The sequence below is a fragment of the Argiope bruennichi genome, chromosome 3, assembly GCF_947563725.1.
Source record: "Argiope bruennichi chromosome 3, qqArgBrue1.1, whole genome shotgun sequence".
Taxonomy (NCBI): domain Eukaryota; kingdom Metazoa; phylum Arthropoda; class Arachnida; order Araneae; family Araneidae; genus Argiope; species Argiope bruennichi.
Window position 1 is genome coordinate 40,391,566 of NC_079153.1, and position 24,527 is coordinate 40,416,092.

Here is a 24,527-nt window from a genome sequence, read left to right on the forward strand (position 1 = left end):
AACTCAGGCTTGTTTTTAAGCACGGTTTATGAGCATGTTGTAAATATTTTTCATCTTTAAAAACCACACTTCATTTTTAACTGCACCTACTAACTCCGGAGATTTATAAACTCTTCCCTCTCTTTTGTGATTATCATACAAGAAATCTAAATCTTTATTACATGATTCCTTTAATGCTTAGTTAAATTTTCATATTCACAATATTAACCACAAGACAGAAGTTATTTTTCTGATTTTTACAAAAGGAAACATGAAATGAGTTTTATTTCTGCACATTGTTTAGCGCATTTCGCAAGAGATTTCTCATTTTCTAAACACTGAAAGTAGACAAATACATCTCTATATGTTAAAATACATTTTTCTGTCTAAAAGATAAATATATCATCGTTATTTAAGTAAAAGTTATTAAGTGTAGATTTGTAGTATTTAAATATTGATAATTTGAACTTTTTAATAATTGAAAAGAACTATGCAACTTAGTTTTTAGATTTTTTTCTACAGTAGAATTTAGGGCTGCGGTGGCCTGGTGGTAACGTCTCGGCTTTGGAACCGGAGGGTTTCAGGTTCGTGGCCCGATTCCACCAAAGAACCGTCGTGTAAGTGGGTCTGGTGCACGTCATACCCGTCAGGACCAAACGTCCTCCCGCTGGTGTTATGTGGAGAAGGGGGTGCCAATTCAGGTGTCGTCCTCGTCATCTGACCACGGATCAAAATGACGAGGTCCGTCCCAAAATAGCCCTACTATAGCTTTGAAACGGGACGTTAATATAACTAAACTAAAACTAAACTAAACTACAATAGATTTATTAATGATTAGATAGTTACGTGCAGTATGGAATAATTAATTGGGAACTCGAGTAGCTGCAGTAGTTCGTCAAAAATCCTTTTATAAATTTAGAGATATTTGAATGCCAAAATGTAAACTATTTGTTTCTTTGATATCTTTCACGTCTAACATATTAAAAAATAGTGTGTGACAAAAATTCTTTATAATTATGTGAATGCTGAAGTGAGGATTCAGAAAATAAAATTTTCATAGTTTCTCCCACCACTTGCATTCTTTACCATTCAGCTCGATATGGCTTGTTCAAAAATTATTATCCAATTATACATCCATTAAATTATCTGCATATTTCACCATATTTTAGATGCAATAATTATTAATAATTGATTTCGCCTTATAAAAAATTACATCTGAATAAGATTTTAGAAAAGCATCCACATTCTTTCTTTGAAAAATGTCTTTTAACAAAAGAAATAGAATATTTAATTTCCTGTAGAGGCAACATGAATCGAAACCAAAACTTATAAACAGTGAATGAGAGAAGGCAAAAAACTGATTGGAGGAATTCGAACTTTTGATCTGTCTGTCAGGAATACAAATGAAATAAAAGTCTATAGAACACTTGATATGTGTGTACATTATAATTTTTTGTTTTGAATTTTTGAGTTTTCAGTCGTTTAATTTCATTAAATAAATTCGATATACGTTTGATGCACAGGCAATCAGTTATGAGTTTCATTGCAGGTAAATAACATCTGAGGTCTTCAATTCACTTAAGTCCCGGTTCGAGTCCCGGTTTGGGCATGGCTGTTCTTCCTGTTCTATCTGTGAGATGTGCGAGTGTGCGCTCCTGTAAAAAGAAGGTTGTGCAAGCGAATGAGTGATGCGTGAGTAGTCAAGTCGTACTCTTGGCCCAAGTTGGCTAACAAGAGGCGATCCCCTTTAGACTTAAATCGGATGTCTTTGAACAGCGGGCTTGTCTATGGCAAGTGCCATAAGAAACAACAACAACACTGTTTTTGACGAGTATATTCCTCACAGAAAAAGTACAACACTTTGCATTACGATGAGTTTATTCGTCAAGAGTAATAATTAACCAGGAGACAAAAGTATATTTTACATAGGAATTATAATTAATAAATAGTTAATCAGGAGATACAATTTAGATACGCATTTTCCGAAGAGGTCGAATCAGTTAATTGGTTAAGAACTCCTCTGCCGAGTACTGCATTGAAAAAATAAAAAAAGTTTAAAAAAATGACTTAGCTTAAAAACATTACCTGAATTTGATAAATCAAATTGGTATTATTCTATTTATTAAGTAATTTAATTTTTCAACAGCTTTATATTCAATTAGCATCTATTCTAGAAACTATGCACTCATCCTTTGCACATGCATATATTTTGAAATTGTAAATATTCCTTTCAACTCTGACTGTATGTGCTATCAAAGTTGCAGCTAATTAAAATTCAATATAAATACGACTCAATTTCCTATTACAAATCGAATAACTTACTCAAAATTTTACAGTATTTTAAAAATTATGTTGACTTATAAAGACTGCTATCAAAGCCAATATTCCATCTCGATGAATGGATTTAAAATCACCAAAATATTACCAAACAACTTCATTTTATGATAAATCTTTCAATTGATGTTTACATTGGAGACACTTCCAGACGCTGCAGGAATATTTCAAGATGAACGAAGCAACTGTTTACTTAAACAGATAACTTTGGCACTCTAAATCCTTTTGAATTGGAGAAAACTCACTTGATGGATGCCATGGTGTAATACATGGTTCAATCAAGATGGCCGAGCGGATTGAGTGCAAACGAATTTGATCACTTGAGGAGACTCCGTAATCTTCTGAGCATACTTGTTCGCTTTTCACTTCTTTAATTAACCGAGGCGGCAAAATCATGAATCAACTTTAAAGGCATCTCTTGCCCCAGATGAGCTGACACCTTTATTTCCTAAATTATCATAAAATGTGGGATTAGAGAAATTAGTTCTAAATTTAGCGTGTTAGAATAATGAAGAAAGCTGAGTTCTTTGGAGTGAGTGTCTCTTTTCGTAAAATTAAAAGTATTCAAAAAAATAATTTATTAATTAAAAAACGATTATTTTTACACCATTTACTATTTTTTTATTTGAAATAGTTAATAGTAATTGACCTTCATTATAAAATATTTCAGCTGAATAATATCTTAGAAAATTATCCACGTGTTTTCTTTTTCCTTTGAAAAGTAATATTCTTAACTCTTCTTTCTAATCAAAACTTAGAAGTCATGAATGAAAGAGAGTAAAAAAACTGACAGGAGAAGAAAAAACTTTTCACCTTCCAGTCAGAAATATGAATGAAATAGAAATCTATGGAACATTTTGAGTGTTTGTGCATTACAGATATTTTTTTGTTTTGAATTATAGTGTCTTTTAGTAGTTTAGTTTCAGCTGATAAATTTGGAATGAATGCGAATAGGTAATCAGTTAAAAATTTTAGAACAGATAAGAAACATGAGGCCTTTTAATTCATTTAAGGACTTTAATGCTGAACAATGGACTGAAAAAGAAAATGTAAAAATATATCGCTTTAAAAATTACCAGAACTCCGTGAATTATTTGGAATTATACTGTTGATTAAGATATTTTATTTTACAACAATCTTATATTCAATTATCACCCATAAAAAGAACTATATATATTTATTTTTTACCATTTCTATATACAGGATGTCCCAAAATTAATGAAAGATTTGAATTTGCCATCCTTCTTGCAGTAAAACATTGGCAGACTTATCAAAAAAACCATCTCACAACTGATTGTATAGGTTAAGTAAAAATGGATCTTTGCACGACAAAACAACGGGTTTTTTACTGTTGAACAATATTTCAAAAATGATGAAAGTTTAACAGCCAGTTTAGCAGAAAGTTTTTCAAAAATTTGAGAATCGGCCCCCAAGATCATGCGATTTAACAATATTATTTATATTATTATTTTGAATTATATGAAGTCAAAGGTCTATGCCAAAAAATCCACAACCACGTGTGCATTGAAAAAGGAAATTCACGCTGCACCAACGAAATTCAGCCACATTTATGCAAAATGGTCATGGGAAATTTCGACCAAATAGTATGTATGTGCCAATACTTTCGTATGTATTTAAAAATAGTATGTGCCTTGGAGGTTTTTCTCTGTGTATTATTCCATACATAGCTCTATCCTGTGTACTTTACGATTCAGGAAAAATATAACAATTTAAAGAAAAAAAATGTATTTTTTATTTAATTCCAATCTTGCATTAACACGTTATTCTATCGTGAAATGCTCCATTTTACTAACCCTAAACTATCAGCTGTCAAATGACTTTTTATAGGGTTTCCAAAATTTTATTGCACAAATGGCACATGCAAATCTTGCGTTAAATTTGGGTACCCTTCATATACAGTGAGCATCCATACTCGGAACTAAATGTAGTTATTTAAATCATTCTTTTACACACACACACACACACACACACACACACACACACACACACACACACACACACACACACACACACACACACACACACATATTGAAATTGTGAAACTTCTTTCAACTCTGACTGTTTATACCATCATCTTTTAATTAAAACTCAATATAAATATGACTCAATTGTCTTAGAAATAAACCCATTAAAACAAACGCTTTATATCAGTAAATAGATTTAAAATTACAAAATGGCATCTCAACTATTCCATCACCAAAATATTACTAAATTACTTCATTTCATAATAAATCTTTCAAACATCTACACTGGAGACATTTCAAGACGCTGCAGGAATATTTCGAGATGGATGAAACAACTGCTTACTTAACAGATTACACTGGCACTCTAAGTCCTTTTGAATTGGAGAAAACTCAGTTGATGGATGGCACAGTGTAATTCCGCGAGGTGCAGTCAAGATGGCCGCGCTGACGTAGTGTAAACGAATTTGATCATCCGTAGAGACTCGGTAATCTCCTGAGCATACTTGTTCGCGTTTCACTTCTTTAATTAACCCAGGCGGTGAAATCATGAATCAACTCTTAAAGCAGCTCTTGCCCCAGATGAGCTGACTCCTTTTATTTCCAAAGTTATGATCGAATATGGGATGCAAGCGAGTAAAATGAGTTCTAAATTTATCGTCTTAGAATAATAAAGAAAGTGGAGTTCTTCGAAACTGGTATGTCTTTTCGCAAAAATAAAAGTATTAAAAAGAAGATAAAGAGATGTAAAGAAAAACATATAAAAAAGTAAATAAGGAAAAGTATTATATTGTTAGAGTACTAAAGAATGGGAAATTCTTTCTTTTCGCAGAATTAAAATTATTGAGAAAAGGATATATGTAGATAAAATAAGGAAAAGTTTTTTTTTTTTTTTTTTTTTTTTTTTTATAAATAAGAAAGACTTTTGATAAATCTTATAAGATAAAAATATTCTGAATTCTCACTTTTCAAGGATCGCAATAAAAGTAAAGAATTTATTAAGAAATAAATTAATAAAATATAAAATTAATAACTGAAATCAAAATACGATTTTCTTAATTCAATCAGCTGGAGTGGTCTGCCCTATACTTCCTCGCATAGTTTCTAATGAAGGTGTTATCCCAAAGTATACCTTCCATGGCATTGGCGTACAATAGTTACGAAATATTCACCTTTGGCGTGAGTTTGATAGTTGTACTGAAACTACCGAGTAATCCTTGGCTAGTTATTAGGCGAGTACACCTTCCATGGCATTGGCGTACAATAGTTACGAAATATTCACCTTTGGCATGAATTTGATAGTTGTTCTGAAACTACCGAGTAATCCTTGGCTAGTTATTAGGCGAGTACACCTTCCATGGCATTGGCGTACAATAGTTACAAAATATTCACCTTTGGCGTGAATTTGATAGTTGTTCTGAAACTACCGAGTAATCCTTGGCTAGTTATTAGGCGAGTACACCTTCCATGGCATTGGCGTACAATAGTTACGAAATATTCACCTTTGGCGTGAATTTGATAGTTGTTCTGAAACTACCGAGTAATCCTTGGCTAGTTATTAGGCGAGTACACCTTCCATGGCATTGGCGTACAATAGTTACGAAATATTCACCTTTGGCGTGAATTTGATAGTTGTACTGAAACTACCGAGTAATCCTTGGCTAGTTATTAGGCGATTAATTCGTGACATGCGGTTAATAGTAACCAAAAATATAATTTGTGTTTTAGACACGTGTTTCCTAATCGATTTAAACAAAAATTTGACACAGAACTACGCTTGAAGCCACAAAAATTTCATACCAAATTTAATATATTTATGTCATTGCGCCTTTGAGTTATCACATTTACATATTTTTGAAAGTACAAACAGACAGACAATCAGCCCGTTGTTGCATTTGGCTTAAAATTTTAAAGGCGCCTAGACTGTAAATATTTAATATGTGTACTAAATTTGATCTATCTATCTCTCTTCGTTTCGTAGTTATTGGGTTAAATTATATTCGAACGGTCGGACAGACAAAATTTGATAAAAACCTACTTATTTGGTATAAAGAAAGACAGTATAACATATTTCATCCATCTAGATCAAAACGTTTTTTAGTTATCTTTTTCACAGATAGACAGACAGGGCATTTTAAAATTTCTAGAAAGTGTTTTTCGAACTCAGCGAGGTTTGGAAAGCAAACATTTGTCAAAATCTCGAGTTCGAATTTTTTGACTATTTCTCTTGCTACACTTTCTCTATACTACATATACGAAAAAGTAATTGAAATTTTTTTTTATTGAATGAGTAAGTCATCAAACCCTTTTATGTCAAAATTGCGTGATATTTTTTTTAAAAAAATCTTATATTATGATAGCGGTAATAAAATATAAACGGTGATACTGTTTAAAAATTCTTAGCTATAGATAAATGATTAATTTAAATTTAAAATGATTTTAATGAGTTAATAAGTTTTATAATCCGGATTTTAGGTGCAACGATCAAAGCTTAAGTTCCACTGCTTAGGTAGAAATGAAAAAGAAGCAGTCTGAGCAGTCTTTCCTATACTTTTTTGCATATATTGTATTAGGGGTGTTATCGCTCCACAAAAATTACAAACCTTAAAGAAGGCCGTGATCGCCAAGAGTGCTCAGAATTTTATTTTCAGAAATACGCACATTCATTTTGCGCTTTACAGTATAAGAGGGAAAAACGGACATGCATACAGCATGCCTTTCTTCCAACCTAATGGAAACATGAATTTGTCAGAGAATTACAATTTAAATTACAAAATCGCACACAAAATTTTATTTATCAAAACCATTGCATTTCGAGTACTCGCGTTTACATGTTGCTTTTGCATGCGAATGCATAAAGCAACATTTAGTCCATAAACGAAATGGGTTCAAAAGTTGATTCGTATCTTCGCTTCAAATGTTAAACATATGTACCAAATTCTATGCATAAAGCTATTTGCTCTTTTGCACCCATCTCTTGATTTGAAAAGATAAACAGACTAAAAGATTTCGTTCAAAATTTGATAGAAATTTAGAAAGTCAGAAAAAAAGTCCACATACCAAATATAATTCTTCCTGCTCATAGCTTTTGGTGTTCACAGACAGACATATATAAGGCTAAAAATGCGTTTTTCGAACTCAGGATAGTCTGAAACGTGGAGATCTGTTAAAGTCGTGAATTCCAATCTTTCAATGATTATATACTTCATGATTAAATGATTATACACTGTTACGAATCTGCGATGCGGCATTCCAGCATAGTTGGTTCCATGGGAGGTCCCAGAGCTTGGCGACAAACTTGGCGACCATTTGGTGACTTGGCGACTTTGGCGCCAAAATAGATTATACCCTAAACATCGAGTTTTCCCGATCCGTCCAGTAGGAACCGAGATACGCCACGAACGTTCCTGATTGGTTGAGAGGCTTCTAGCCCCGCCTCCTGAGACCTATAAAAGGAAGCACCCGCAGCTGCCGGGCAGTGGTGAATTGAGGAGAAGTCGGAAGCGACAGAGCAGAGCAGAGTAGTAGTGAACCAGAGTCGTCGTGGTGAATTGGTCGTCGTGGACCAGTGGAAATCGACGGTGAAGATCTGGTCTTCCAGGGACTAGCGGAGCAGCGACGGAGTCGAGCTGTTGTTGTTGCTGCACGTCTCGGCTGAAGATAATCGTCTTCTGTGCTGTATGTAGTTGTCGTCTTTGTGCTGACCTGTGTGTCTTCGTGTAAATAAACGTCGTTGTTTTATTTTCTACTGCCACCTGGTGATTGAGCGTTTTTCACACCATATAACTTCCACTATCCAAACGAACCCCGGGAAATTCCGTAACAATACTTTATATACTTCATCTGCAAGCAAGTAAACAAGTGACCACAAAATAAGGGGGCAATAGTAAATGATGAGTTAATAAACAATAGGGAATTCATCGGGAAAACTCACAGAAAATTAAAACAAAAGAATTTTTGAGGGCTGTTATAGAAAAGTACAAAATTCCGCGAGAATCAGGTGACTAAAAACTATTCAAAAATCCTTTAATCAGAACAAATGCGATAAATTTAGCTAACAAAGGTTAAATTAATCATGTATTAAATACATATAATGATGAGATTTTGAAACTAATAAACATTTTATTACCATAAGAATTACTATGAAACAGAAAGCAAGTATTGAAAACTATCTCCCGTCAATAATTACACAAGTACATTTACAAATTGCCATATGAGCAGATTATTGCTTTACTATTGGGTAAAGCAATGATATGTTTAAGTTATCTCCACACTGATGACGGAATGTACCTCCTGCACTGGACCACGACCTGTTGTAAGAGTTAGAAATCCACTCTCAGTTTTAGTTAATGCTTTTGCAACACCCGTCCATTCATATAATTCTGGTTTCTTAAGCAAGATGCGGTAACGCCTTGTGTTTACATCAAATCATATATTTGATAATATAAATAAGTAAGATAACAGTAAACCTATTATAAATGCAAATAGAAGTATATATTAATGGTTAAATTAATTAGAGGCCCACGCAATTTGCTTTTAAAGTACAAAATCTAATTTTGTTTCCTTTCAAAATAGAAACAAAAGCATTCGAAAATTCAACTCATCCGCTTATTTAAATAAATACGTTTTCATACGAGATTAATTTTTTTGCCGACTTAAATGTTAGAAGAAAAATTTATTTAATTTAATCTTTATTAAAGTGTAAAAATGTAAATATACTTAAGAACGTATTAAAACAACGACTTTATTATGTGAGTGAAATAAAACGAAATTTTTATTTGAAATGGGGAAAATAATAAAATTAACAAAAAGAAACATAAGACGTTTTAAAGTAATATTTTAAATATATTAAGAAAAAGGTTATTTGCGACTTTAAAATTATATTTAAACAGTTAAACAAAAAATATTTCTTCTTTTTAGTTAAGAAGGATATAATAAAGTTATTTAATAAGATGGGTTAAATGAAGAAATTTTATGTATTGCAGTTTCAAATTTCGCATTAATAACCAATTCGAGAAGTACCATTTTAAGAAATAAAAAACATATATATTTGATTGAAGGATTTGAAATAAATCAAGCAACGTTTACAAGCTATATTACAAAATACTGACTCATTTAATTCGAAATACTTTGTAAGTGGGAAGAAAAGAATCATTCATTCATCCCTTACATGCAACAAAATATAAAAAATGTCCATTTTTAGTCAAGATAATTAAAATATCCATTTAAACAATGAATGATTTTAGGAAATAAAATATCTTTCTGTTTCACTTCGACGTTTCATTTCTTTTATTACATTTTAATTACGGAAAAATAGGATATTTTCCAAAATATTTTGTTCTGAATATTATCATGTGAGAGCATGATGTTGTTTTGATTTGAGCCTTTTGAAGCCACAAAATGTACGGGCAGAAAATTGGCGACTTATCGCTTTTAGGTTTATTAGAAAATGATAAAGAAGTTGTTATATTTGGCGACTTATCGCTTTTAGGTTTATTAGAAAATGATAAAGAAGTTGTTATATTTGGCGACTTATCGCTAACAAAAGGTTACAATTCAGCTCGAATGTCAGTTATGTACCCGATTCTCCTATCTGACCAATAAAGGGCAGAGCCGCAAGAAGTTATCACCCGAAGAAGCCCAAACAAGAAAATGGGAATGAACGTGAAATAGCTAGGGGAGGTATCGAAAATTAGATAGATAGGTATAAATAGATAGATAATTTTTTAAAATTTTCAATTTTTCTAGCTGGGAAAAAAGATTTGGAGCTGGAAAGATTTTGAGATGGAAAAAAAAAAAAAAACGTTTTTCTAAATGCTGGCTTTTGCGAAATATGAGTCATGTGAGAACAGATGGTGTTTTTCTGTCATATTGACACTACATGACTTTAAAAAAATTATGTTTTCCCATAATAACATGAAATTTGTGACAGCAGATTTCAATTTTTTTAATTATGCTCCCAATGGTAACTTTAAAAAAAATCTTAAATTTTTTTATAAAACTTTGAAAAAAATTATTATTCTGATATATTATTAATTAATTTCTAATCACTCACATATTCTAGAATATATTCTCCGTCACGAGTGTTTTTGAAGTACTTGTAACAATCGAATAAATTATACAGATAATTATCTAGACGTATTTGTCTTTTGAGTAATTACATAAAGAAAAGACGCATGCCTTCTCTTAAATCTGTGTTTCTGGAAATTCTATTGCAGATTAAAATTAATGTCTGAAAGATGTTCCTTTGATGAATAAGCAATATTTAAGAAGAACATTCTCTCTTCTCACACTTAATGTGAATCTACTGCATTTGGAATTTTTATCAGTTTCGTAACAAACAGATTTTAATATATATTCATGAGGTTGGAATGTAAATGCAATATGTTTAAAGAGTGATAGACGTTTTCAAAATATCGACTAAATATAATATTTTAAGAAATTAGGAATAATACAAAAGCGTCATTTGTTAATCATATATTATTTAAAATTTCTAAAAGTTCGTTATCGCATCTTGTTGGTTTCGGGATAAACATGAAATACTTTATAGCATGCAAGAATTTGACAAAAATTTAAATTTATAGCCTGGCAGAGATAACCAAATCAACACTAATTTTATTTTCTTCCTTTTGTCATATGTGTATTGAAACGCCATATTTAAGCCCTGTTAATAAATGAATATATTATATATATATATATATATATATATATATGGTTAAAATTTAACTCTGATCTGATTCTCTGGCATTATGGGATGATTGCCTTTGCTACTAAAATATACAATTTATTCCTTTCAATAATAATAATAATAATATTGAAATCTGCTATTGAAAATTTCAAGTTATCATGCGAGAACATTATTATTTTTGTCGTTATTTGTTTTAATTATGTCATTAAACAGCTTAAATCCATGTGAAATAATCACGTGACCATCAGATTACGCATGCATCAATATTAAGAAAAGAGTTTATTATTATTTTCATTTCAAAAATTTTCGAGCTCCAAAACTTTTTTTCTCAGCAAAAAAAAAAAAAAAAAAAAAAAAAAATTTAAAAAATATTATTATTACCAATATAATATATATACTTTTCGATACCTTGCCTCGCTGTTTTGTGCTGATTCCCGTTTTCTTCTTTGCGCTTCTTCTGGCGATAACTTCTTACACCCTGCGCTTTATTAGCCAGACAGGAAAATCGGGTATATGGCGGACACTCGCACCAACTTGTAACTTTTTGTAGCCGATAACTCACAAATGTTACAACCTTCTATAAAATTTTCTAATAATTCTAAAATCGAAAAATGGATGTCTTTAAAAGCGATAAATAGCCAACAATCTGCCCGTGTATTTCGAGACTTCAAACACCCCAAATATAAACAACCTCATATTCTCACATGATAAAAAAAAAAAGGGCGAAGAAGTTTTCACCGAAAGGATCAATGATTTTTACAACAAATGCACTAAAATAACCAACCACCAACACAACTTCACATAATTGTATTAGAAATAACCACATATTTCGTAATAAACCAGAGAAGTTCCTGATTTCCAGCAGTGAAATACAATGTCGCGACGAGATTTTACAATACGTCAGAGGCATTATCACACGTGTAATATATCAGATATCCTAGTACAAGAAACAAAATTCTAACATGAAACATTTGGTGATCCTGTCAACGCTACAAAATATCCATCTCGACTTATTCAGCAGTTTGTATAATAAATCCCCAAGTTAATTATGCAAATCAAGGTTTGCATAATTAACCTCAAGTTTAATTATAGGTAATTACACCATCTGCTAGCAAATAAGCTACCTATTTTAAGATACACACACCATTACAGAAATGTTTCTTCCTCTTTACCACTCTTTCTAATTTTGATGATCTTTCCAGCAATTTGCATTATGATAAAATTTATTAGGAAATATTTTTTAAACATTTCTTTATTAATTGTGATTTTCCGTAAATATAAATAATTAATCATTCTACGGATTATTACATTAGAATAAATCCTATATGGCACAATTTTCCCATAATAATATATTTTATAAATAATAAAGTTAAAATATAAAGTTTTTTCAGCGTTCATTTTTATTTATTTATAAGCCTTCTATAAAGATATACGTTGTGAAACTTGAAAAGAAAACTAATAAATAATATTTAGTTAAACATTCGAAATATTGTATGGTTTTATGTTTTGTTTTACCAGTATGTTGTTAAAGCCTAAATGGGTTAACTTTATTTTTAGAATTTGCAAACGTCTTTTGGAAAAGAAGACATATAAGAGAGTTTGTATTTCAATCTTTTTGTTCATCTAGCAATGCATAATCTTTTTCAAACTTCGAAGCATAGTTTTTTAAAATAAGAATTCATAACTATTATAATTTTTTTTTACATCGTACTTCAATACAATTTTTTAATTTACAAATACTATTTATATTCCACGTCACATTCCCATTCCTAGACATTGCCCCTGGTCAGTTTGGAAGGTTGTACGAGGAATGGGATGATGAATGTATAGCACAAAGAATAGAACGGCCTATAAGGCTTTTGAAGCAGTAAAATTTATATGTCTACTAGCCGCCTTTGGCGACCAGCCGGTTCGCCAATCTTAATGTTCGTTAAAATTTTAATAATTAAATATTTTATGCAATTCCTACTTTAATAGCTTCTTCATCAAAATATTTTAAACTTCAAATTTTGATAGTCATATAATTCACTCATAATATTATAAACGCCTTCAGTCATAACGTAATATATATCTCTCTAATTTTCTGTTAGTTCCCGTAGAATTTATACTATAAATTAAAGTGGAAAGGATTAATCTGCAATTAATATAATAATATTTTTTACTGAAACAAAGCATTTTTTTAATAATATGATTAATAATAATAGAGTCACTGAGAGTTTAAACTTTATGGGCACTAAAGAATATCTTTCTTAATTTATGTAATCTCTCAAGAATTTGTCAACAAAATTTTCTCAGATTCATCATGAACAGATCGATTCATTAACAATGTTTCATTTTAAATGCATCAAATACTCAGAAAATAAAACGAATCGTTTAAAATAATCGGTTGAAAACAGGTTAAAAAAAACTACTTAAAAAACGATGTACTTAAAACTATAAGCATATACAAAAAATATATAACTAACATAAATACAATTTAATTACAAAAACATGCAACTAACCTAAAAATAATTTAAATCATCGGTTGATAATGGCTGTCATGTCAACAATCAGAACACAATGCACATGCTTGAATTTTCAACCCCAGTTACGGTAACGCAAATGCGTGAGTTTTTCTACGCCAGTTGGGGTAATGCTATGCAGATTAGAAATTTTAAATTTCCTTTATTCTGTTTTATTTTAATTCAAAAGTACTTAAGAATGAATCTGAAAGATCGATTCATTAACAATGTTTAATTTTAAATGCATCAAACATTAAGAAAATAAATAGAATCGTTTCAAATAAGCAGCCGAAAAATCTTAAGCCTAGCCTCATGACTGTTGGGGAAAAAAACTGAAGCCGTATTCATTTGGCGGTGGGGAAAATGAAAAGATTTTTTTGGCGGGAAAGTTAGTTTTTAATTAATAATTAAAATTCTAATTAAAAATTCAAAAAAGGGCTATCCTATCTTTTAAGTTAGATCAAACTGCACACGGTGTGCAAATTTGATTAAAATCGGTTAAGTAGTTTAGGAGTCCATCGCGGACAAACAACGTGACACGTAATTTATATATAGTAAGATCAAAATTTGAAATTAAAAGATATTTTGTTGAGAAAACCATAATATACTAAATATTCAATTGAAATTTTTTCCATCTTTGAATTTTAATGAACCTACCGGTTACGAAATCGGTTCATAAAAAATTAAATTATAGAATTTATCCTTTCACTTTTTGTCATAAAGTAATATCACCTTTTTCTGAAATTTGAATCCTTGAAGAATCTCACGCTCTTATCCGTTTTGTTTTTCATCTTTCCGAGACTCAAAAAGCCTAGGGCATGACGTAACTATTTGCAATACGTTTAATGTGTATGTTTATTGTAAAACAACTGAGCAATTTCCTAAATTTTCAGCATAATGTGAATTTCTGCAAAAAAAAAGAAAAAAAAAAAAAAAAAGAGAGAGAGAGAGAGATATGATCTGAAACTACTTTTTTTTTTTTTTTACTCGGATAGAAATCGCTCCCTCGGGAGAAGAAGGCATGACATATTAAGTAAGAAAAAGAAAATTAGGTTAAATCCAACTGAAGCTCCCAACTGTCGCCTGTCTACGTCGCTACAGCATATTTATCAGGGGTAGGAAAAATCGCACTTTCCGAATCGTTCCAAAAAGGATTATTCGCTTGAATGTGATAAGTAATTATGTTGTGCTCAGAAAAAGATATTTTTATAAAACAAAAGTAAAATTTTTAAAGGGTAATTAACTTTTCAGATTTCAAAGTCTGTTGCACAAACTTGTAAGCTATTACATCAAACAATATTTAATAATATTGTAAATATTATACGAGAATTATACATCAAATTGCGATTGACAACAACGTCGCGTTTTTTATTGTTCTTTCACATGTTCTGCTAAATGTGCGCATGAAATTGCTTACTGCCTACACCATTAGAAAAATGTCTGGTAAATTTATGCCAAATTTAACATTGTTTTTTGGAGTAATGAAAATTCCATTTTTTATTTTTTTTATTTTTGTAAACTCTTATGGGAAAAAAAATAATAATAATAAGCTGAATCTCTCTTCCTTAGTTTTCAATAATGAAAAGATATTGCTGAATATTAAGCTAAAACATATTTAAAGTAAACTGTCAAATTAAGGAAAATTTTTCCTATCTAAATTGATATAATTGATATGAATTCTCTTTTTGAGCTTTAAAATGATGCAAAAATTAGTTGTGTATATAAATTTTTCTGAATTTATGAGAGATAAAAACAAATGGTTATTTAAAATATAACAAATTTCAAAAAAGCCTTACATTTTCACCTTCCGAGTTTTCATCTATTAAATATAGTAGCTCTATGTCAAACGCTTTTACCTATAGTACAGCAAAACACACACACACACATAGTACAGCAAAACACACACACACACATAGTACAGCAAAACACACACACACACATAGTACAGCAAAACACACACACAAACAAACACACACACACTCTTATTATTAGTACAGATTATTAGTATTAAACTTATCCATAAATAAATGTGAGATTTCAGTCTTTATCGTCAGCTTGATCCTACTAAATTGAGCAAAAATATTTCGAAAATGTATATTTAAGGAATATAATTCTAATATAATAGTTATCATAGTTAGCCTTAATTACTAAACACTGGTTTATCAATGAGATATTTAATATATGTATAAATTTATATCGATGCACATATGCCTGAGTTTGTATTTATGTTGTTTGTGGTCCTTAGGTTGCATTAGAATTTATTTTTATTGAAATTTAGGTGCAAGGATCATTATGGGAAATATTTATTTATAAATACATGCTATGACATATTAAATGTATGCCATAAAAATTAATGAAAGTGTATTTTAAGAAAAAATTTGCTCTGTTTATGTATAATTTTTCATAAAATTACAAACATAATAAACGAGAAAAACTAAAACTAATTTCTATAATTAGGGAAACAGAAACATCAAGTTGCTTACAACACATTTGACAGGGAAAAAAACTTGAACAATATGCGCATGAAATTTTACGAAAAACGTAATAAATGTATTAACGTGAATAAATTTATGGATAGAAAAACAATTAAGAATCCCCCTTTTTTCAGTTTACGACAGTATATTATTTCTACTTTTCTCCACTGAGAAAATTTGATAATAGATATTAATTGGATTCGGCGAGTTTCTTTTCTTCTCATTGTTTTGTTTTACATGCATATTTTTCATTCAGACGAAGGTCCTTTTTCTGCATTTCATGGAGGATTTTTCAAATATATTGAGCATCTAAGCTTAGTCCATTACTCAAATTTACTCCTCCCTCTATTTACTTATGCCCAATATCTGTTTAAATTCGTGTAATCATTATTTATGATTTCAGTAGCATCTGCCACGGTTCAAGCATGTTCCGAGTATGTATTATTTTTGATTATGTAGATTACAAAAAATAGAATTCTCAGACCACTTTCGTAGGGTATGATTATCTCTCTTCTCTAGTCTCCAGTGCTTCGTATTTTTATCCAGTATATTTATTATTTAACTTCGCACATATAATTGATGATGGTGCAACAGCGTTTGTCCTACATATTTTAAATTTTTTTTCATAAGCTTGTTTGTTTTATTTTTGTTTCACTTAAAAAGTTATTTCACGTATATTTGAAAATGTCTCACTTTAATGAGAAATATCACGCAATTGAACCTTAAATATAATTTCTTAAAAGCAATTTTTAAACCAAGCCTGGTACAATTGTATTATTTTTTGATATCTATAGCATATTGTTACGAATTTGTAATCTGTTTGATTTTCATAAGAAAGAGAGTTTCACAAATAGCTCTTAAAAATGCTTAATGGAGCATGCTTAAGGCTATTTAATAATAAAGATGAATGTGTTTTCCTCCAACAGGTGTGACCGTTTGTCTTAGAGTGAACGAACTGAGCTCATATATATGTAGGACAATGTGAATGTACAATTCGGTCTAATTCTTTTGAGATATTATTTACAATTTTAATTAAAAATTCGGAAAGGAAATTTTGGAATTTTTCCAGGATAACTTTTGACATTATTATAGAAAACATTTCTCACATTTAAATATTTATTCACTCAACGAAAGCAGTTTGAATTTCAGGATAACAATTTCAAACGATACAAAATAAAGCGAAATATATTTTAAAATTTTCAAAATATAACATAAATTTTCATGGTTAATAAATTGATATGATTAAAATATATTTAGTATTCTAAGACGCTGTAAAAATAATCTTTGCGCTGTAAGAATTTATGGAATTATCGTGAAAAATACAAAAATTTCACTTAATAACCAATTAAAATATTTTTAAAAAATTTTGTAGCATGAACATTTCTACATTCCAAAATATATATGCAGCAAGGTCAACTCTAGGTCAAACGATCCCGCCTGTATCAACGCATTCATCTTTATTATTAATAGACATATAAATTCATAAAACTTGCTTTCCATGCGTGATTATTATATAAATTCGCTTTGGCCACACACTATTTACTTTGATTTAGGAAAAGCTTATTTATAATGTATAGACTGAAGCTTATTTATTGGAGCTCATTTATAATTTATGAGCATTACTATACATAAAGTAGTGTTTTATAATTATTTAAAAATCTACTAATCTAATGAAAACGGAATTCTTAGTTTCAATTTCCTTATAAAAAACTGTTTTATTCGTGATGATAACTATAAAATTTACTTTCTTTATAATGCCGAGTATAGAAATCTATAGAATAAAAATTTGCATTATTTTTTTCCTGCAATTGAAAAGACGTTATCCGGAATAAAGAAAATTTTGAGGTTTTTTAAAAATTTGATTTAAAGAACGTTTCTTGATCTTTTTTTTTCTTTTAATAAAGCCTTATCGGTTTTTTGACAAGATAATAAGATAAGGATAAGAGTCTCCGCAAATCCCTATCTTTGCCTTTTATTTTTTCATATTACAGATAAGTTTTTTAAAAAAGAAAAGTAAACTCAAACAATTGAAGTTATTGGATTCTTGAGTTTTATTGTGTAAATGCCAGATCCTAATCCTTACCTTTCAAAGATATATATCTCTTTGACTTCTCGAATTTTTTTTTTTGTATAGCCATAGAATAAACGCAGAATAATACCAAAAAATGTACAATATCAAACTGTCATTTCAAAGTAACAAGTAACGATTTCATAATTTCACAATAAGAAGTAATACTTAACTGAGAAGTTGAGGTAAATATAAGAAAACGCTTGAAATATAAAAAAGAATAAAAGACCTACGCATCATCACAGTCAGTTTAAGAAAAGAAAGCAATTTTAATAGATTTACAGAAAGATTATCAATTGAATTTCAAGAAAATAAAAACATATAACAAAATGTTGGTTCTGAAAAGTAAAAGTAATTACTATAAAGAATATATATATATATATATATATATATATATATATATATATATATATATATATATATATATATATATATATATATATATATATATTAAAAACATCTAATTTAGATTATAGGGTTCCATAAATATTTAGATAATTTTACAACTTAGACAAAAGCGAATAAACTTATTAGAAATACTAGATATGCTATAGAAAAAACAACATTGAAAATAAAATTTTGAATATACTTTATTAATGACATAATTTGCATGTTTTTCTTGCAAGATAACATAGAAACATGTTTCCACTTCTGTGATGACAGACTGGCGTTCTGATTGGAGAGACTTTCCTCCCTATTTACCAACGACATTGCCGAACTCGTCTACGGTTAGTGAGTTAGAAGCCAGACTCGATGTAAGACAATGAGTTGCGAAGAATACACACTTCTTAGAAAAAACTTAACTTAAATAACGATGAAGAGTTTTATTTTTATTCTCTTACATTTGTACTTTATTTTTATTTCATATTCTAGCTTCAAATTTGTAAAATATTTATATCAATTAAATTACAACAATTCAATAATTGGGATTATTTCCATCACCCAGACTTCCTCAAAATTGATAATATATATTGTATACAATCTAATGTGCATTAGACTGAAGCTGATTCAATTCCATCGTTAAATTATACTTCTCTTATATATAATTGTACTATGAATATGAATTCAAATACACTGTATTGATTAGTTCAAATTGATAATATATATTGTATACAATCTAATGTGCATTAGACTGAAGCTGATTCAATTCCATCGTTAAATTATACTTCTCTTATATATAATTGTACTATGAATATGAATTCAAATACACTGTATTGATTAGTTCAAATTGATAATATATATTGTATACAATCTAATGTGCATTAGACTGAAACTGATTCAATTCCATCGTTAAATTATACTTCTCTTATATATAATTGTACTATGAATATGAATTCAAATACACTGTATTGATTAGTTCAAATTGATAATATATATTGTATACAATCTAATGTGCATTAGACTGAAGCTGATTCAATTCCATCGTTAAATTATGCTTCTCTTATATATAATTGTACTATGAATATGAATTCAAATACACTGTATTGATTAGTTCAAATTGATAATATATATTGTATACAATCTAATGTGCATTAGACTGAAGCTGATTCAATTCCATCGTTAAATTATACTTCTCTTATATATAATTGTACTATGAATATGAATTCAAATACACTGTATTGATTAGTTCAAATTGATAATATATATTGTATACAATCTAATGTGCATTAGACTGAAACTGATTCAATTCCATCGTTAAATTATACTTCTCTTATATATAATTGTACTATGAATATGAATTCAAATACACTGTATTGATTAGTTCAAATTGATAATATATATTGTATACAATCTAATGTGCATTAGACTGAAGCTGATTCAATTCCATCGTTAAATTATACTTCTCTTATATATAATTGTACTATGAATATGAATTCAAATACACTGTATTGATTAGTTCAAATTGATAATATATATTGTATACAATCTAATGTGCATTAGACTGAAGCTGATTCAATTCCATCGTTAAATTATACTTCTCTTATATATAATTGTACTATGAATATGAATTCAAATACACTGTTTTGATTAGTTAAAATTGATAATATATATTGTATACAATCTAATGTGCATTAGACTGAAGCTGATTCAATTCCATCGTTAAATTATACTTCTCTTATATATAATTGTACTATGAATATGAATTCAAATACACTGTATTGAGTAGTTCAAATTGATAATATATATTGTATACAATCTAATGTGCATTAGACTGAAGCTGATTCAATTCCATCGTTAAATTATACTTCTCTTATATATAATTGTACTATGAATATGAATTCAAATACACTGTATTGATTAGTTCAAATTGATAATATATATTGTATACAATCTAATGTGCATTAGACTGAAGCTGATTCAATTCCATCGTTAAATTATACTTCTCTTATATATAATTGTACTATGAATATGAATTCAAATACACTGTATTGATTAGTTCAAATTGATAATATATATTGTATACAATCTAATGTGCATTAGACTGAAGCTGATTCAATTCCATCGTTAAATTATACTTCTCTTATATATAATTGTACTATGAATATGAATTCAAATACACTGTATTGATTAGTTCAAATTGATAATATATATTGTATACAATCTAATGTGCATTAGACTGAAGCTGATTCAATTCCATCGTTAAATTATACTTCTCTTATATATAATTGTACTATGAATATGAATTCAAATACACTGTATTGATTAGTTCAAATTGATAATATATATTGTATACAATCTAATGTGCATTAGACTGAAACTGATTCAATTCCATCGTTAAATTATACTTCTCTTATATATAATTGTACTATGAATATGAATTCAAATACACTGTATTGATTAGTTCAAATTGATAATATATATTGTATACAATCTAATGTGCATTAGACTGAAGCTGATTCAATTCCATCGTTAAATTATACTTCTCTTATATATAATTGTACTATGAATATGAATTCAAATACACTGTATTGATTAGTTCAAATTGATAATATATATTGTATACAATCTAATGTGCATTAGACTGAAGCTGATTCAATTCCATCGTTAAATTATACTTCTCTTATATATAATTGTACTATGAATATGAATTCAAATTCACTGTATTGATTAGTTCAAATTGATAATATATATTGTATACAATCTAATGTGCATTAGACTGAAGCTGATTCAATTCCATCGTTAAATTATACTTCTCTTATATATAATTGTACTATGAATATGAATTCAAATACACTGTATTGATTAGTTCAAATTGATAATATATATTGTATACAATCTAATGTGCATTAGACTGAAGCTGATTCAATTCCATCGTTAAATTATACTTCTCTTATATATAATTGTACTATGAATATGAATTCAAATACACTGTATTGATTAGTTCAAATTGATAATATATATTGTATACAATCTAATGTGCATTAGACTGAAGCTGATTCAATTCCATCGTTAAATTATACTTCTCTTATATATAATTGTACTATGAATATGAATTCAAATACACTGTATTGATTAGTTCAAATTGATAATATATATTGTATACAATCTAATGTGCATTAGACTGAAACTGATTCAATTCCATCGTTAAATTATACTTCTCTTATATATAATTGTACTATGAATATGAATTCAAATACACTGTATTGATTAGTTCAAATTGATAATATATATTGTATACAATCTAATGTGCATTAGACTGAAGCTGATTCAATTCCATCGTTAAATTATACTTCTCTTATATATAATTGTACTATGAATATGAATTCAAATACACTGTATTGATTAGTTCAAATTGATAATATATATTGTATACAATCTAATGTGCATTAGACTGAAGCTGATTCAATTCCATCGTTAAATTATACTTCTCTTATATATAATTGTACTATGAATATGAATTCAAATACACTGTATTGATTAGTTCAAATTGATAATATATATTGTATACAATCTAATGTGCATTAGACTGAAACTGATTCAATTCCATCGTTAAATTATACTTCTCTTATATATAATTGTACTATGAATATGAATTCAAATACATTGTATTGATTAGTTCAAATTGATAATATATATTGTATACAATCTAATGTGCATTAGACTGAAGCTGATTCAATTCCATCGTTAAATTATACTTCTCTTATATATAATTGTACTATGAATATGAATTCAAATACACTGTATTGATTAGTTCAAATTGATAATATATATTGTATACAATCTAATGTGCATTAGACTGAAGCTGATTCAATTCCATCGTTAAATTATACTTCTCTTATATATAATTGTACTATGAATATGAATTCAAATACACTGTATTGATTAGTTCAAATAGTAGCGGAATGCCAACATTGTTGATAGTTAATCACAAAGTAATTGTCCTAAATTTTATACATATTTAAATAATATGCTTTTATATTATGTTTAAATTATTTGTTGAATGCTCTACAATCTATAGTTCGAGGGCTCTATTATATCGGAGCTCTGTCTTATATTTAGGTATGATGCACACTGTATCTGCTATCGTCAGACGTTATGTTTAAAGAATTCGGCTCATGCTGCTAATGTCCGATCCTTACAAAATGGGTTGAAATCTATTTTAATGTGCCCTTCACATTGGCAAAGATACCAAAAATGTTAGTCGCCAAAGTCAATATTCAAGAGTTCAAGCAAAGTAAACAATACTATGTATAGGGTTGCTAGAAGAACTATTCCGTGAACTTCTTTGGATTAACATACTGGCGACAAGCTCAAGGAGTATATTAAAGTAGATTTTTGCTAAAAGTTCTCGCATAGTTTTTATAAAATGAGATATTGGTATGATTACGGTAAACTGCAGTTCCTCGATGGTGCAAATTGCATGACTTGATAGTTGAGACATAGAAAGCAGTTAAACTTCTTCGCCAATAGATAGATAGATAAATAAATAAATAAATACCAATAGATGGCAAACTTGAGTGCAGTGAACCCGGTGGTAAGTAATCTAAGAGATCAGAAAGAGTTTGGGACGCGAGGAAGGAGGAAAGTTTATTTTTAGTGAGCTTGGTGTGATCTCTGTGCTGTGGCTGTTAGGCATTCGATCCTCGCAAAGGAAAACAGAACTGTTGCTGTTTTGTTAACTGTTTAAAAGAATCCGCCAATGAAGACATTCTTGCCAAATAAAGGAAATTTATTTAAAAATGGAATTGTGGAGAGGAATCTTAAACACTACATAAACAACACCATTAGTGTTTAGAAATATATTTCCTGTAAGTAAATTCATGATCAACTCAATAAAAGAATGCAGTTTCTCTTGGATGCAAAAGAAATATTTAATTGTTATATGTTTTAGAGATTCATTTTCCAAACCAATTAAAAGAATTATTCTTTAAAAGAAAGTAATTAAATGTTATGATCAAATTTCAATATATCATCATATCGAGAATTTAAAAAGAATTCAATGTAAGATTTTTAACTAGACACAGAATTATTTATCGAAACACAAATTCTGTTGGGAAAATAACATTTGAGGAAATTAAAATGTTTGGATTTATGAACAAAAGGAATTAAAAATTTGAATATTAAATACCAAGATATGTTTACAAATTATTTAACTCATTTCTAACCAAATTCTTCAATTCCAAAATATAAGATGCACTTTAAACATTATTAATGTAATCAGTACATTTTAGGTCCCAATCATGTTACAAACGCAACTGAGCATGCCATAAATTCAAACTTACATTTTTCTATATTTCATTTGTTTGTTCAGTTCCTTATCCTCCTACAAGATACTTAATAGGTTCTAATATTGAAAATTATGATACTGATCAGGAAATTCCAATATTGATTCCAATAACATCACAACGTGTTTTGCATGAACATCAACTGATACCAAATCATTTTCATTTACCAACAGAAATATATGTGTTTATAAATTGTGGCAACTTCTATTCATTAATTTAAGCGTGAATATCTAACAATGGTAGTTGAATATTCAAGTACAAGTTTTTGTAATTTCTAAGAAATATCATTTTAAATAATTAATATTAATTATTTGACTTCATAATTTAAATATCTCAAGAACTTTATGAATTAATAAATATACTAAGTATTCTCATTAATTTTCTTCTCTTTTTTTTGACACATTTTTACTTGGCTTCACTCCTTTATGCCTTTCAAAATGAATTACGAAACCTATTCTTTAACCACTACCTAATATTCTTGAGTATAAAAGTTTGAAATCCCCTACATGTTGTCGATGACAATATATTATTTTCCAAATTTGAATCTCATTTAAGAAATTGAATAAAGTTTGGATTTAATTTGGTTCATAATAAAGTTCTATTGTCTGTTAGCAAAGTTGAGAAAAATCTATTTAGCCCGTATTATTTCTAATTATAAACAGAAAATCAAAAGGTAGAAAATAAGTAAATTAAAAATTTCAAATTTTTTTAAACTACAAATAAGGATTTATCTTTAAAAATATATTTCCATGTAATCTATTCAATAAGTTTCTTT

At 28.9% G+C, this 24,527-nt stretch overlaps 1 protein-coding gene and 1 long non-coding RNA gene across 2 annotated transcripts in view; one reads left to right on the plus strand and one right to left on the minus strand.

Moving 5' to 3' along the window:
* The window catches only part of LOC129962503 (uncharacterized), a 29,921-nt gene extending 11,149 nt beyond the window's left edge, over positions 1–18,772 (plus strand). The window contains exon 3 of the long non-coding RNA XR_008783918.1: positions 18,653–18,772. This is a non-coding gene — a long non-coding RNA (uncharacterized LOC129962503). The remainder of the gene's footprint in view (positions 1–18,652) is intronic.
* The window catches only part of LOC129962501 (neurensin-1-like), a 161,443-nt gene that overhangs the window by 58,580 nt on the left and 78,336 nt on the right, over positions 1–24,527 (minus strand). The gene's annotated exons all lie outside the window — the stretch shown is intronic.